Raw genomic sequence first — 14,783 nt, 5'->3', positions numbered from 1 at the left:
CAAGGGGGTACTTCGGTTAAGTATCAGTTCGGGCTTTTATGGAAATTGGATATTTGTTCGGGAAGTTTTATGGCAAGTATGAGTTGATAGAAGTGTAGAGCTTCTCGTTATCTTTTCATGGATATAAGAATCGTCGAAATCGGACTCATAACGAAGAAGTTATGGTCATCAGAAGTTTGGTGATTTTAGGGTTTTAGTCAAGTACGCGGGGCGTACACATGTGTGTACGCTTAGCGTACTAGTGCAGGAGGAGATCGTGCATGCGGACCTCGTAGACGGGGCGTACACCTATGTATGCGGGGCGAACGAGGGGTTTATTGAAACCCTAGTTTTAGGTTGTTGTACCCTATATAAGCTCCTTAAGTCCCTACGGTTGGCCTTTACCAGCCTCTATACCTCCTAAACCCTAAATTTTGACCCTTAGCCATCATTTTGTGTCTTTGAGCTCTTGAGAAGAAGTTAGTGCTTATTTGCTCATTTTGAAGGAATAGAAGAAGGTTGAAGGTGCATTGCTTAGTGTGAAGCTTAGAGATCCAGAATCATCACTCATTTTGAAAGTTTTTTGAGGTATAAAGTTCATACCTTGTCTACTCTTTTCTTAGATCTCTTCATGTTATGGTTTTATGCTTCTTTGTCCCTTTTTGGTTGGTCTTGATGGGTTAAGGTTGTTTTATAAGCTAAGTCTTGTAGATCTGCATGTTTGGAGGGTTCCTTATGCTTAAAGGTGCAAACGTTATGGTGTTTATGGTCTCATGCATGCATTAAGTCATTTATTAAGCTCTTTTGAGATCTAAGAGCCTCGTTAAGTCATGCATGCACATAAAGTTGGCAACTTTACGTGATAAACCATCTTAAGGAAGTTAGATATGAGGTTGGATGGAGGTTTTAATCGATTAAGAGCTGGAAAATGGAAGTTGGCCATGTGGGAGGAGTACGTTGGGCGTACAAGCAGGTATGCTTGGCGTACAAGTCCTAAAGCGAGTACGTTGCGCTTACGTGCTGAGTACGCCCCGCGTACTCGATAGGTTGGGCTTCGGACGTTTGGGCTTTGCTTTGGGCCATATTTGGACTTAGATGCTTAGGGCCTTGTTGGGACATCAGGTTTTTGGCCGATGTTTGTTATGCGTTCACTTAGAAAAGGCCCATGCAAATGGATTGAGCCCAATTTGTAAAATTGGGCCATTATTGGGCCTTGGATGATTAATTTGGAATTGGGCCTTTCGGATTGTAGGTATGGGCCTTAGTCTTGGTCCAAGCTAGGTAATGGGTAAAGTGGTCTTTCTACCCTAATATTTGGACTGATGTTTATGGATTGGAACCCAATATTAATTGGATGTCATTAGTATTGATAGCGTGGGGATTTTAGCGGGCTAACAGTCAGAGATTCTTTCTATGAGATTCGGCAGTGCGAGGTGAGTCTACTCACTATATCCATGGGTCAAAGGCACCAATGTCGGCCCGTTACTTGTTATGTGGAAGGATAGTTGTCTATGTGTTTGCTTGTCTGAAAGACTTCGGGGGTAGCCTGCGGCACTTGCATGGAAGACCATGGGGGTAGCCCATGGCAATTGCATGGAAGACCACGGGGTAGCCCATGACACTTGGATGTCAGACCATGGGGGTAGTTATCACACCCCCAAACCGGAACGGCGGAAACGTTCGGGGGGCAGAGGACGTCATGTATAGTATCACAACATTTGAATAATAGTAACCAAAGCAACAACAATCCTTGTATTAATAGTATAATGTTTACATTGTATTTGAATCATATATAACTGACTCCAAAAGTAAGTAACAAGAAAAGACTTGAAGCTACTATGCTCCATCTTCTAGAAACCGGTGCGAGTACCTGTCTACTAGTGTCCTGAGAATACAAGTAGTTTTAAAAGTGTCAACATTAAAGTTGGTGAGTTCATAAGCGTTTTGTTTTAGAAAACATGTTCTTTGTTCTTTGTAAAACGTGATGTGATACTCCAGAAAATCCAATATTTTCTGATGTGATGAATGATAAGTAAAATGATTTGTACCAGTTCCTTCTACGAGTACTTAGTGTATACAAGTCACATACAATCCAGATCGAACAAACAATCGATTGGGTGGTTCTGCCCCAAGCCCACAACCAAACAAGGAACAGGAAATGAGGCGGAGGCCACACATCTCACCGGTTTTCGGATCCTCATGTATATAACCCTGACGTATTCACTAGGTACTTACAGAGTTAATTGTATTAGTCCTTTGAAATCTATTGAAAGTGTTCCTCTGTGACAACTGGCAAACTTCTGGTCAAGTTAAAGTCAAGTCAAGGTCAACGGGTCAACTAGTCAACTCAACTAGTGCTAATATGTTAGGGATTACTTTATGTTTACTAATGTATGACTCTAAATCTTAATGCAAAGTAACACTTGAAAGTTTCAAATGTTCAAAACTCTAAACCCTAATCAGATTGGGGGAAGTAACAACTCTATAAAACACTATTACATGCCCTTCGGGGGTGTATAACACTCAAAATGGGATGTAACTAAGTCTACATTCTTTGAACTACGAAGAAAAACATTAATAAAGGCCCCTGGCAAAGTCTCACTCAATCTCTCCCATTGTATCTATCTCTCTCCCAAATCTCTCCAAGAATATAAAATCTCTCCCAAATCTCTCCAAGAATATGAAATCTCTCCCAAATCTCTCCAAGTATGTGAAATCTTTCCCAAATCTCTCTATGTACCTTCCTCAGTCGAAAACAGCCCAAAACAGAAGGAGAAAACCCAAAAGGACCGTCTTGGTCCGGAACCCTCTTAGGCCGGAACCCCTCTCTACTTCGGAGCTTCTGATGGATTCCGGAATGCCCTAGTTTGCTTCGGACAATCTCGCAAGCCCCGGAAGGTTGACTCCAGAATAAGCCTCTCATCCGGACCATATCATTTCGGAGTCTTCAAGTTGCCTCGGAACCTCGCACCGGAAAGAACTAGTCTCGCTTCGGAAATTCAAGCCGGCTTCGGAACCCTCCGTTCCAGACCTCCGGAATTGAGCAAATGGTTTCGGAATGCCCCAGTTTACTCCGGGTTTTGCTAAGAGGCTCCGGAACTCCCCTAAGCACTTCGGACCCTCGCAGGAACAAGACTCCACTCCGGATTTTTGTCCATTTCGGACTTTTTCTTCATTTTAAGGCATTTTGACGCTGGGAATTCCTCCAAACTCGTAATTTTCATATCTTAAACCCCTTAAACCCCTATTTTATGCCAAAATTGATTATTTTAAACATATTTATATAAAATAATACCCAAGATTTTTAAAAGGGATTCTAAGTAGATAAGGGGGTTTGACTTTATGATGTGATGCAAATCCCTCATTTCCCATGCAAATCTCAGTAAAACATGTATTATCCAAAGAGAACTAAGCCTTGTACACCAGTCCTCCAAGCAAATGTCAAGTCACCCCTTATCCTCCCCATTTAGATACGTAAGTTACTCTCCCATTTCCCCACTTCTCGTATCCAAATTTAGAAGACTCCTAAGAATACTCTCAACTCCTTCAAGCCCCAAGTTTCATCCCTTCAAGGAAAATTCCCAAATATTTATAAGTGTTCATCTTCTTTGACTAGTGATTCTTCACAATATTCCTAAGGCTTCATTATATTTACACAAAATTATTCTTAGAAAAGGCCCATGCAAATGGATTGAGCCCAATTTGTAAAATTGGGCCATTATTGGGCCTTGGATGATTAATTTGGAATTGGGCCTTTCGGATTGTAGGTATGGGCCTTAGTCTTGGTCCAAGCTAGGTAATGGGTAAAGTGGTCTTTCTACCCTAATATTTGGACTGATGTTTATGGATTGGAACCCAATATTAATTGGATGTCATTAGTATTGATAGCGTGGGGATTTTAGCGGGCTAACAGTCAGAGATTCTTTCTATGAGATTCGGCAGTGCGAGGTGAGTCTACTCACTATATCCATGGGTCAAAGGCACCAATGTCGGCCCGTTACTTGTTATGTGGAAGGATAGTTGTCTATGTGTTTGCTTGTCTGAAAGACTTCGGGGGTAGCCTGCGGCACTTGCATGGAAGACCATGGGGGTAGCCCATGGCAATTGCATGGAAGACCACGGGGTAGCCCATGACACTTGGATGTCAGACCATGGGGGTAGCTGTCACACCCCCAAACCGGAACGGCGGAAACGTTCGGGGGGCAGAGGACGTCATGTATAGTATCACAACATTTGAATAATAGTAACCAAAGCAACAACAATCCTTGTATTAATAGTATAATGTTTACATTGTATTTGAATCATATATAACTGACTCCAAAAGTAAGTAACAAGAAAAGACTTGAAGCTACTATGCTCCATCTTCTAGAAACCGGTGCGAGTACCTGTAGTGTCCTGAGAATACAAGTAGTTTTAAAAGTGTCAACATTAAAGTTGGTGAGTTCATAAGCGTTTTGTTTTAGAAAACAGGTTCTTTGTTCTTTGTAAAACGTGATGTGATACTCCAGAAAATCCAATATTTTCTGATGTGATGAATGATAAGTAAAATGATTTGTACCAGTTCCTTCTACGAGTACTTAGTGTATACAAGTGACATACAATCCAGATCGAACAAACAATCGATTGGGTGGTTTTGCCCCAATCCCACAACTAAACAAAGAACAGGAAATGAGGCGGAGGCCACATATCCCACTGGTTGTCGGATCCTCATGTATATAACCCTGACGTATTCACTAGGTACTTACAAAGTTAACTGTACTAGTCCTTTGAAATCTATTGAAAGTGTTCCTCAAGAAAATCCTATATTTTCTTAATAAGAGTATGATAATAACAGTTCCTTCTATGACCACTTAATTTATACTAGCTATATATAAACCAATATCGAACGGACAGTTAATTGTGTGGATCTGCCCTAAGCCCACAACCAAACAAGGTACAGGAAATGAGGCGGAAACCACACACCCAACTGTCTATCGGATATTCTTCATATATAACCTTGATGCATAAACTAAGGAAATTATAGAATTAACAAGGAAGATTCGTTAGTTGAATGATAAATCGATTGCTTGTAAAATACTGATATTTGTCCTGGAAAATCCTACATTTTCCATAAAAGTGAGTTGTTGTCTTAACTGTTCCAAAACTGAAAAGTACAAGTATTTTCCATACTTAAGTTGTTGAAATGTAGCTTTATTATCAAATAAAACTAGTCGAAAACGTGTTGTTCTGTATACTGGAAGTGATGTTAATACCCTCCTGTGATCACTTAGTACATACGAGTTATAGACATCTGGATCGAACAGACAGTCGATTGGGTGATTCTTCCCTAAGCCCACAACCAAACAACGAACAGGAAATGAGGCGGAAGTCATACATCCCAATGCATGTCGGATGTTAATTTCATATCACCCTGATGTATATACTAAGTAATCACATAGTTACTAACTCTGATGACTGTTTGTTAAGTATATTATTACGTGAACGAGTCGTTTTTTTCCATGTGAGTTCTTATAACCATGCTGATATGACACATATCCTGATCCGACGCTCTTCGGGCATCGGTATCGTTTATGATATTTGTCACCTCAAGCCCGTTGGCCAAGCTGTTGCAAGCAGCTTAGGTGCGGGATTGTCAGTCCTGTATAGATCTATACACAAACTCACGCTCTCCCTCCAGGAGACTCTGGTTCCTAAGGAGTAGACTTCCCAAAAGACGTGTCTTACAATTTGGTTCTCTCAACGAATTCACGAATAATACAATGAAAACCCTTTCTGGTAATAACATGTATCCTTGTAAAAATAGTATATTTGCTCCATAGTTCATAAGTTTGTTTCCGTGTTAGAAACCTATGCTTGTAAAGTTTGTATCTTAACGTGTTTGTAAAATTGTTCGTAAATCTAGTAGTAACAATGCTTGTCATGTTTAGTAAGTTCTGCGTTCAAATGCGTGTTAACGATAAGAAAATATAATAAACGAAATTATATTTTTTTAAACACAAGATTACTTGTGTTTTACTCGTATTCCCCCCCCCCCCCCCTAAAAACATTAAAAAGCTTGGAAAAATATGGGGGTATGAACTCACCTCTAGTGTGTGTGCTGGAATAAGCTAGTTGTGGAGACTATCCCCGGGTAAGTGTACGCGATAAATAAGTTACCCTAAAAATAATTGTATTCGTCGTCGTATTTAAATTAATTAAAATAGTGTGATAAATAATTAATTAAATAATTAAAGAGTACTTACAAAAATTAATTGGAATAATTGGAAATGTCTAAGGATGAATTCGGTGGCAAAAATGGAGTTTTCGGTGGGAAAGGGGGTGAATTCGGTCAAGCTTGAAGATTTGAAGATTTGAGTGTGTGTTCTTGGTGTTCTTGGTGAGAATAAGAAGATTTGAAGATCTTCTGGGCAAAAGCATATGAGTTTTGAGAGGAAATTTGGCAAGAGTTCGGTGTGGAAATGAATGAAATGAGGATGAAACTGGTTGAACAAATATATATAGATGAAGGGAAATCGGTCTTAGTGGATTGGGCCATGGAATAGTCGGTCCTTAATGGGCCATTTATTTGTGTGTTTGGTCATACCAAGACCGAGAACACTTCTTGTTTGATTTAAATGGCCGAACACCCCATTTTGATTTGATTCTCAATACCGAATTCATGGCTTGGTTTCATTTCCTTGACCGAATTCTTGATTTAATTCTTTTCTAGGACCGAATTCATCAATATATGATATATATTTATGTTTTAGCCCCTTTAACCTTTGATTTATATTAGTTTATACTCACATATATTACTTATTTTACATACCATTCTTAGTTGTAACCTTATAAACAAGCCCTAAAGGCTATAGAGGATATAATGCAACAAGGGTTGCAATGTAGATTCACTTGTGCTAGGTTAGGGTTTGGACTTTACTAGGCTTAAAATTTCGAGTTGTGACATCATCCCCCCGTTAGAGGGAATTTCGTCCCGAAATTCGAATTCGGAGCGGCTGTTAGGAAGTGCATTCAGATCCCGAAATTGGAAAAGGTTAAGTACTTCAGTTCCCTCTGAACTTCTCGTTCTCCAGTGAATTCAGATCCTCGCTTGGCGTTCCAACGGATCTTCACTGTTGGGTCTGTTGTTCTGATCGGTAGGAAGTGCATGGGTTTGGCTTACTGGTTCATGTTCATCCAATTGGTAGGATGTCCACTCATAGTCCTGAGCAGCTTTGTCCTGAAGTTCGTCGTAGGACTTATACCTGGTTCATCCGTCATCGCCTCGTGTATAAAAGTCGTATATAATTTAGATTTATGAGACGGTCGGATGTGAGACTCTGCCCCCGGTCCACAACCAGACAAGGAACAGGAGATAGGGCGGAAACACACATCCTAAGTCCGTAGAATCTTAATTATATACCACCCTCGCGTATACACTTAACAGTGATAGGCTAACCGTATTTGTCTCTAGCCTTTGTGCTTGAACTTGACTTGCTGCATATGTGGTTTTCTCGAAAGGTCTGTTGGGAATACTTCGGAAAGGTTTTGGGAGATATAGTACTCCACACATGAGTACTTCGGAGGTTTGAAGCGAGAGAAAAGTCTGAGGTTCGTATCTGGTTTGTCGTTATGAGTGACAAGAGTTTTGTTAGTCGGTCGGTTAAGGTGAAGGGTCTAATGACCTTACGGTCATTGGACCGTAAACACTAAAACCGTAAACACTAAAACCGTAAACACTAAGACCGTGAACACTTGGACCGTGAACTCCAATGGTCATACCTCTTTGACCGTAAACTCTATACGATGGCCATATACCCTAGTTATGCAATCATATGTGATTGTATCCCATAAATCTTAGAGTTTCCTAGCCAATAAGGGTGTTACCCTTCTTATTTAGTCGTCTATACACTAAATTCATACACATACATGTCTATATGTGTCTATTAGGATCATTGTGTGCTCAAGGTTACACCTGACACTCTGCACTCCTCTTCCAACCACACGTCAGAACCACTCACTACAGGTGAGTTCATACCCCTACATTTTTCTGTGTTTTTAATGTTTTCAGGGGGAATACAAGCCAAACTCAAAGTATTTTATTAAGTTTTAAACTTATTAATACAACTCAACGATTTCCATGTTTAATAACTTACCCGGATATTTTATCCCTTTTGTAACATGTTGAGCATAAGGGAAATTGTTATTTTTGAAATCTCACTTCATATCTTTCAGAAAGGTTTTACAAAACATTTTCCATAACAACACTAGTAAACTATAAGGGGTATAGTTTGGGATAACCCTCTAGGTAGTTTCTACCAAATCAGATTTCATGGTTGAATATATATAAACTATGGCCGATTTAGTTTATGTTATATGTTTTCTCAGAAGTATAAAGTACATTTATTCAAGAATAATTACTATTTTATACTGTTTCTCGCTAGTAAACTAGATTATACATAATTGTGAGGCTCTACTTCAATATTGTACCCTTTAGTGTACGGAACTAAATCCTATCATAGTATAACCAGAGTCTCCTGGAGGGAGAGCGTGAGATTTGTGAATAGATCTATTCGGGAGTGACAATCCTACACCTGAACTGCTAGCTACATTTAGGCTGGCAGGCCTGGGGTGGACAAATGTCATTTAACTTAACGTCTGAAGAACGTTATAAAGGTCTCTAGGTCATATCAAGTATGGTTATGCGACTCGCAAATAAGTATAAACTAACTTTGGTTTACGGACTCTACTCTTCATTGTTTTATTTTGAGTAATAAAACTACTTTTATACATACTGATAGTAATTAGGGATTTCTAAACTTACGTCTCTACCTCTAGAACGGATAACTTGTTTTTAGGGAAAATATAGGATTTTCCCAGGATAACACTGGCATTTCTAAAACCGATGGTTTACTTTCTACTAATAGATACTCTTTCAAAACTACTTTTCATAAGAAAATATAGGATTTTCTTGAGGAACACTTTTCAAAAAGGATCAAAGAAACATTTTCCACAAAAACTAAATGCTTATGAACTCACCAGCTTTATGCTGATATTCTTTCAAAACTGCTTGTATTCTCAGGAAATCAGTAGACATGTACCTGCTGGAATTTGAGAAGCTAGAGCAATAAGAGTCTTATGTGATTACTTTACATACTTTTGATGTACCTAAAACAAGATTTCAAACCGATGTAAACATTTTACTTATATATGTATCCACTGTATTGGTTGTGTTGCTATGTTTCCTATTATTCATTGGTTGTGATGCTAAACATGACGTCCTCCACCCCCGAACGTTTCCGCCGTTCCGGTTTGGGGGTGTGACATTGTTCTGATGGATGGTATGGCTACTTAATATTACGACATAATCGCTTGTAGTCTACAAGTCATATATAATTAAGGCCGAGAAGACAGTAGACTGAGTGACTCTGCCCTAAATCCACAACCAGACAAGGAACAGGAAGTAAGGTGGAATCATACACTCTAAGTCTATAGGTTCTTAATTATATATGGCCCTAATGTTTACATCAAGACATTATAGCTTACCTGTAAGGGTATTTAGTTTCTATATAGACTTTGTGCTTCGTTTGGGCGAGGAAGTAATTTATAATTAGGATCTAATTGGTAACGTTTTTCGTGAAAATGTAAGTTTCAGAAAGGTTTCGAGTTGGGGAAACGTACCGCTGTTCTCTGGTGGTTTCGGGGTAGACTCTCCTGCGGTCATCATCAGCACTCTTCCCTTTTCGTTGGGTTTCTAGTCAATGGACAATCTCTCCTGTAGTGTCCAGTCTCGCCACACCCGTAACAGGCCTGGATTACTTCAATGCCAGGGACCTGAGAGATTGGTCACGTCGGTAACCTACAGAAGCGGGTATTGTGCCCCTTCTTGTTGCAGTTCAGGTAATGCATCTTCCGGCACGCTCCAGTGTGATGAAAGTTACACTTGTTACACTTCGGGAGAGTTCCAGCATAACGAATGGTAGATGTTGGAGCAGCAGGTGTTGTGGCAGCATGAATAGTAACAATTTGTTGTTCCTTCGAGGGCTCTTGCGTTGGTTGCCCTTTTTTCTTGCTCCTAGACTTTCGCTTATGGTCACTTCCTTTTGTTGTATCAGGAACGGGGGTTATTATGCCTTGGCGGACACCATGGTCCACCAGTTTTCGAGCCAGACGCTTGGCACTGTTGAACGTAAGGCGTTTCGTTGCTATCACGTTTCCTTGGATTGGAGGAGGTAGTCCCCAAATGTATCTCTCTACCTTCTTGCTCTCCGGGGCATATCGCGGCTAAATCATTGAATCTATCGTTGTAGGCTACTATGCCCGAGCCTATCATGGTAAGGTTCCACAGCTCTTGCTCTAGCTTTTGTATCTCGCCCCTCGGGCAGTACTCTTCCAGCATTATCTCTTTTAGATTTTCCCAGCCCACCGTGTTTGCCACTGGTAGGGTTACTGACTTGACATGGCTATTCCACCATGTAAGGGTTCTGTCAGAGAAGGTGCAGGCAGCAAACTTCACTTTGCTCCCTTCTGGGCACTCGCATATCTCAAAAGTCGACTCCGTTTTCTCGAACCATCGCATTAGGGCGATGACTCCCCCACATCCATCGAAGGATTTGGGTCCACAATTCATGAAGTCTTTGTACGAACACTCTCTTGTGTGTCTGTGGATCTCCCCGTGGTTAGAGTTGTTAGTACCACTACCTGATCCACTGGTACCACTTGCATGGATTTGTGTCATGGCGGCTGCCACTGCGGCTGTTACAACAGCCTGAAAGACAACCGGATCATACTGTGGCGGCGGTGGTGCGTTGTTTTTGTTTTTATTCGACTTCTTCGGTGGCATCTTTCTACCATAAGGTTTAAAAGATGAAACGAGGGTAAGTCTTTAGTGGTGGTTACAAGTCGAGTGCTATTTGAATCAAAGTTATCTTAGTTCTGAGTGAGTTATGTTCCGACTTTTATAGTGTTCTGAATACAATTCATAACATAGGTCTATGTAATATAGACTTATGAATTTTTGATAGTGACTACCCTCTTAGTGAAGTTCTGTGACCTGGTTTACTGTTACTAGTTATTATGATAAAGGTGATAAGCCTAACACATAGTGTGAGTAGTGTATCCACTAACTCACTAGATTATATTAGTTTATTCATTATTAGTGTGACGTATGTAGTGTTCAGTCTCTTCGCATGTCTAGTGAGTGGCTCTCTCTGTTCTATGTTCCTGACATGATTATCTTAGATTCAGTTGTAGGGATTTGTTGTCTCTGGACTTTCCTATGGTTTTCTTGCTCTCAATAGTTCATGTTTCGGGCTCTATCACTGATCTCCATCACTTCATGATGGAAGGTCTGACTCCGAATGTTTGAGAGAACCTCTCAAGCCTGCTCAGGATCGGGTAAAGGTCCTCAGTGATTTCTCTTGTTCTTTACTCCTTTCCTGATCCCCTTTCGGAATCCTCCTTATGAATTCTCTCTTGTTTCTCCTTGGATCTTCTGTTGGTTGTTGTAGTGGAGTGGATATATCTATCTAGGTTGTTCGTGCGAGAATGGGAATGTCTAAAGAATCTTATGAGATTAAGGAGAACATCTTAAGTTTTCGGTGATCCAAACTGGGTCCTCCTATAACCACGCAGTGTATGCAAGTTGTATATAACAAAGATCAAATAGACCTTCGAATAGGTGATCCTACTCTAAAACCACAACCAAACAAGGAACAAGTAGTAGAGCGAAGATCACAAATTCTAAGTCTATAAGATCCCAATTATATATAACCTTGGAAGCATACACTTCGCAATTAGAGACCTGCTAGTAAGGATCTTTTTGTTTTCACGTATGTTAGTTATAGTGCCTAAAATACTCCTATAGTATTTTGATTATATGATTGTTTCTGAAGTTTCTTGGTATATGGACTTGGTAAGTTTTCATACTTGCTGTTATCTTATAATACCATAAAATACTCCTATAGTATTTTAACTTTATGTTTTGTTCTAGAGATCCTTTGTATATAGGGTTGGTAAGTTTTAGACTCGCTGTCACACCACTATCACTCCCAAACACATGTTGGTCGTATCTCAAATAAATATAGTTGATCAGGCTATATTTATCCCAAATATGATTACATAACTGTCTAGGTTTGACTATAGTGTCCAACATATAAATACTTCTATTTTGTTCTTCTTGTGATACTTGTTCTTAGTATTTATGCATGTTCGTATACTTTTCATAAAATACTTATCTTTTAAAAGTATACTTTTAGTCAGAACACTTCGGCCCCATTGTATTTATAGTTGTGTATCTTTTATGGGTTGATATACTAAGTTCACTATAAACAATGCTCTGATACCAATTTGTCACACCCCCAAACCGGAACGGCGGAAACGTTCGGGGGGCAGAGGACGTCATGTATAGTATCACAACATTTGAATAATAGTAACAAAAGCAAAAACAATCCTTGTATTAATAGTATAATGTTTACATTGTATTCGAATCATATATAACTGACTCCAAAAGTAAGTAACAAGAAAAGACTTGAAGCTACTATGCTCCATCTTCTAGAAACCGGTGCGAGTACCTGTCTACTAGTGTCCTGAGAATACAAGTAGTTTTAAAAGTGTCAACATTAAAGTTGGTGAGTTCATAAGCGTTTTGTTTTAGAAAACATGTTCTTTGTTCTTTGTAAAACGTGATGTGATACTCCAGAAAATCCAATATTTTCTGATGTGATGAATGATAAGTAAAATGATTTGTACCAGTTCCTTCTACGAGTACTTAGTGTATACAAGTCACATACAATCCAGATCGAACAAACAATCGATTGGGTGGTTCTGCCCCAAGCCCACAACCAAACAAGGAACAGGAAATGAGGCGGAGGCCACACATCTCACTGGTTTTCGGATCCTCATGTATATAACCCTGACGTATTCACTAGGTACTTACAGAGTTAATTGTATTAGTCCTTTGAAATCTATTGAAAGTGTTCCTCTGTGACAACTGGCAAACTTCTGGTCAAGTTAAAGTCAAGTCAAGGTCAACGGGTCAACTAGTCAACTCAACTAGTGCTAATATGTTAGGGATTACTTTATGTTTACTAATGTATGACTCTAAATCTTAATGCAAAGTAACACTTGAAAGTTTCAAATGTTCAAAACTCTAAACCCTAATCAGATTGAGGGAAGTAACAACTCTATAAAACACTATTACATGCCCTTCGGGGGTGTATAACACTCAAAATGGGATGTAACTAAGTCTACATTCTTTGAACTACGAAGAAAAACATTAATAAAGCCCCCTGGCAAAGTCTCACTCAATCTCTCCCATTGTATCTATCTCTCTCCCAAATCTCTCCAAGAATATGAAATCTCTCCCAAATCTCTCCAAGAATATGAAATCTCTCCCAAATCTCTCCAAGTATGTGAAATCTCTCCCAAATCTCTCTATGTACCTTCCTCAGTCGAAAACAGCCCAAAACAGAAGGAGAAAACCCAAAAGGACCGTCTTGGTCCGGAACCCTCTTAGGCCGGAACCCCTCTCTACTTCGAAGCTTCTGATGGATTCCGGAATGCCCTAGTTTGCTTCGGACAATTTCGCAAGCCCCGGAAGGTTGACTCCAGAATAAGCCTCTCATCCGGACCATATCATTTTGGAGTCTTCAAGTTGCCTCGGAACCTCGCACCGGAAAGAACTAGTCTCGCTTCGGAAATTCAAGCCGGCTTCGGAACCCTTCGTTCCAGACCTCCGGAATTGAGCAAATGGTTTCGGAATGCCCCAGTTTACTCCGGGTTTTGCTAAGAGGCTCCGGAACTCCCCTAAGCACTTCGGACCCTCGCAGGAACAAGACTCCACTCCGGATTTTTGTCCATTTCGGACTTTTTCTTCATTTTAAGGCATTTTGACGCTGGGAATTCCTCCAAACTCGTAATTTTCATATCTTAAACCCCTTAAACCCCTATTTTATGCCAAAATTGATTATTTTAAACATATTTATATAAAATAATACCCAAGATTTTTAAAAGGGATTCTAAGTAGATAAGGGGGTTTGAGTTTATGATGTGATGCAAATCCCTCATTTCCCATGCAAATCTCAGTAAAACATGTATTATCCAAAGAGAACTAAGCCTTGTACACCAGTCCTCCAAGCAAATGTCAAGTCACCCCTTATCCTCCCCATTTAGATACGTAAGTTACTCTCCCATTTCCCCACTTCTCGTATCCAAATTTAGAAGACTCCTAAGAATACTCTCAACTCCTTCAAGCCCCAAGTTTCATCCCTTCAAGGAAAATTCCCAAATATTTGTAAGTGTTCATCTTCTTTGACTAGTGATTCTTCACAATATTCCTAAGGCTTCATTATATTTACACAAAATTATTCTTAGGATATTTCTAAGTTCAAAGAAACTTCCAAGTGTTGGAACTTGGAAACTCCTTACATCTCTTCAAATCACCCAGCAAACCAAACCAAAGTGAGCTTCATACCCCACCTTTTTCTAAGTTTTATTGTTTTTGGGGGAGAGTACAAGTCAACGTATGTTGAGATGTGTGGGTAGAAATATTATTATTTTATTTTAACTATTCATGAACGTGAGATTTCACAAATCTCATGAAGTTCAGAAAATATTTTCATCACCACATAAGGAATAATTTGTTTACAAAAGGATCCTCCCAAATTTTTGAGTATGTCCAGCATACCCCCTTTATCCATGGCTTCTTGTCTAGAAGTAAAAGTTGTTGAAATATATCTTGATATGTTGACACTGCTTCTATAATTCTTTTGAAAAATTGGAAATTTATGTCATATTAGTGACTTTTTGCAAACTATTAGTGATTATTT

The sequence above is a fragment of the Lactuca virosa genome, chromosome 4 (genome assembly GCF_052849685.1).
Source record: "Lactuca virosa cultivar CGN04683 chromosome 4, Lactuca_virosa_CGN04683_v6, whole genome shotgun sequence".
NCBI lineage: Eukaryota > Viridiplantae > Streptophyta > Magnoliopsida > Asterales > Asteraceae > Lactuca > Lactuca virosa.
Note: the sequence above shows the minus strand (reverse complement) of the source record.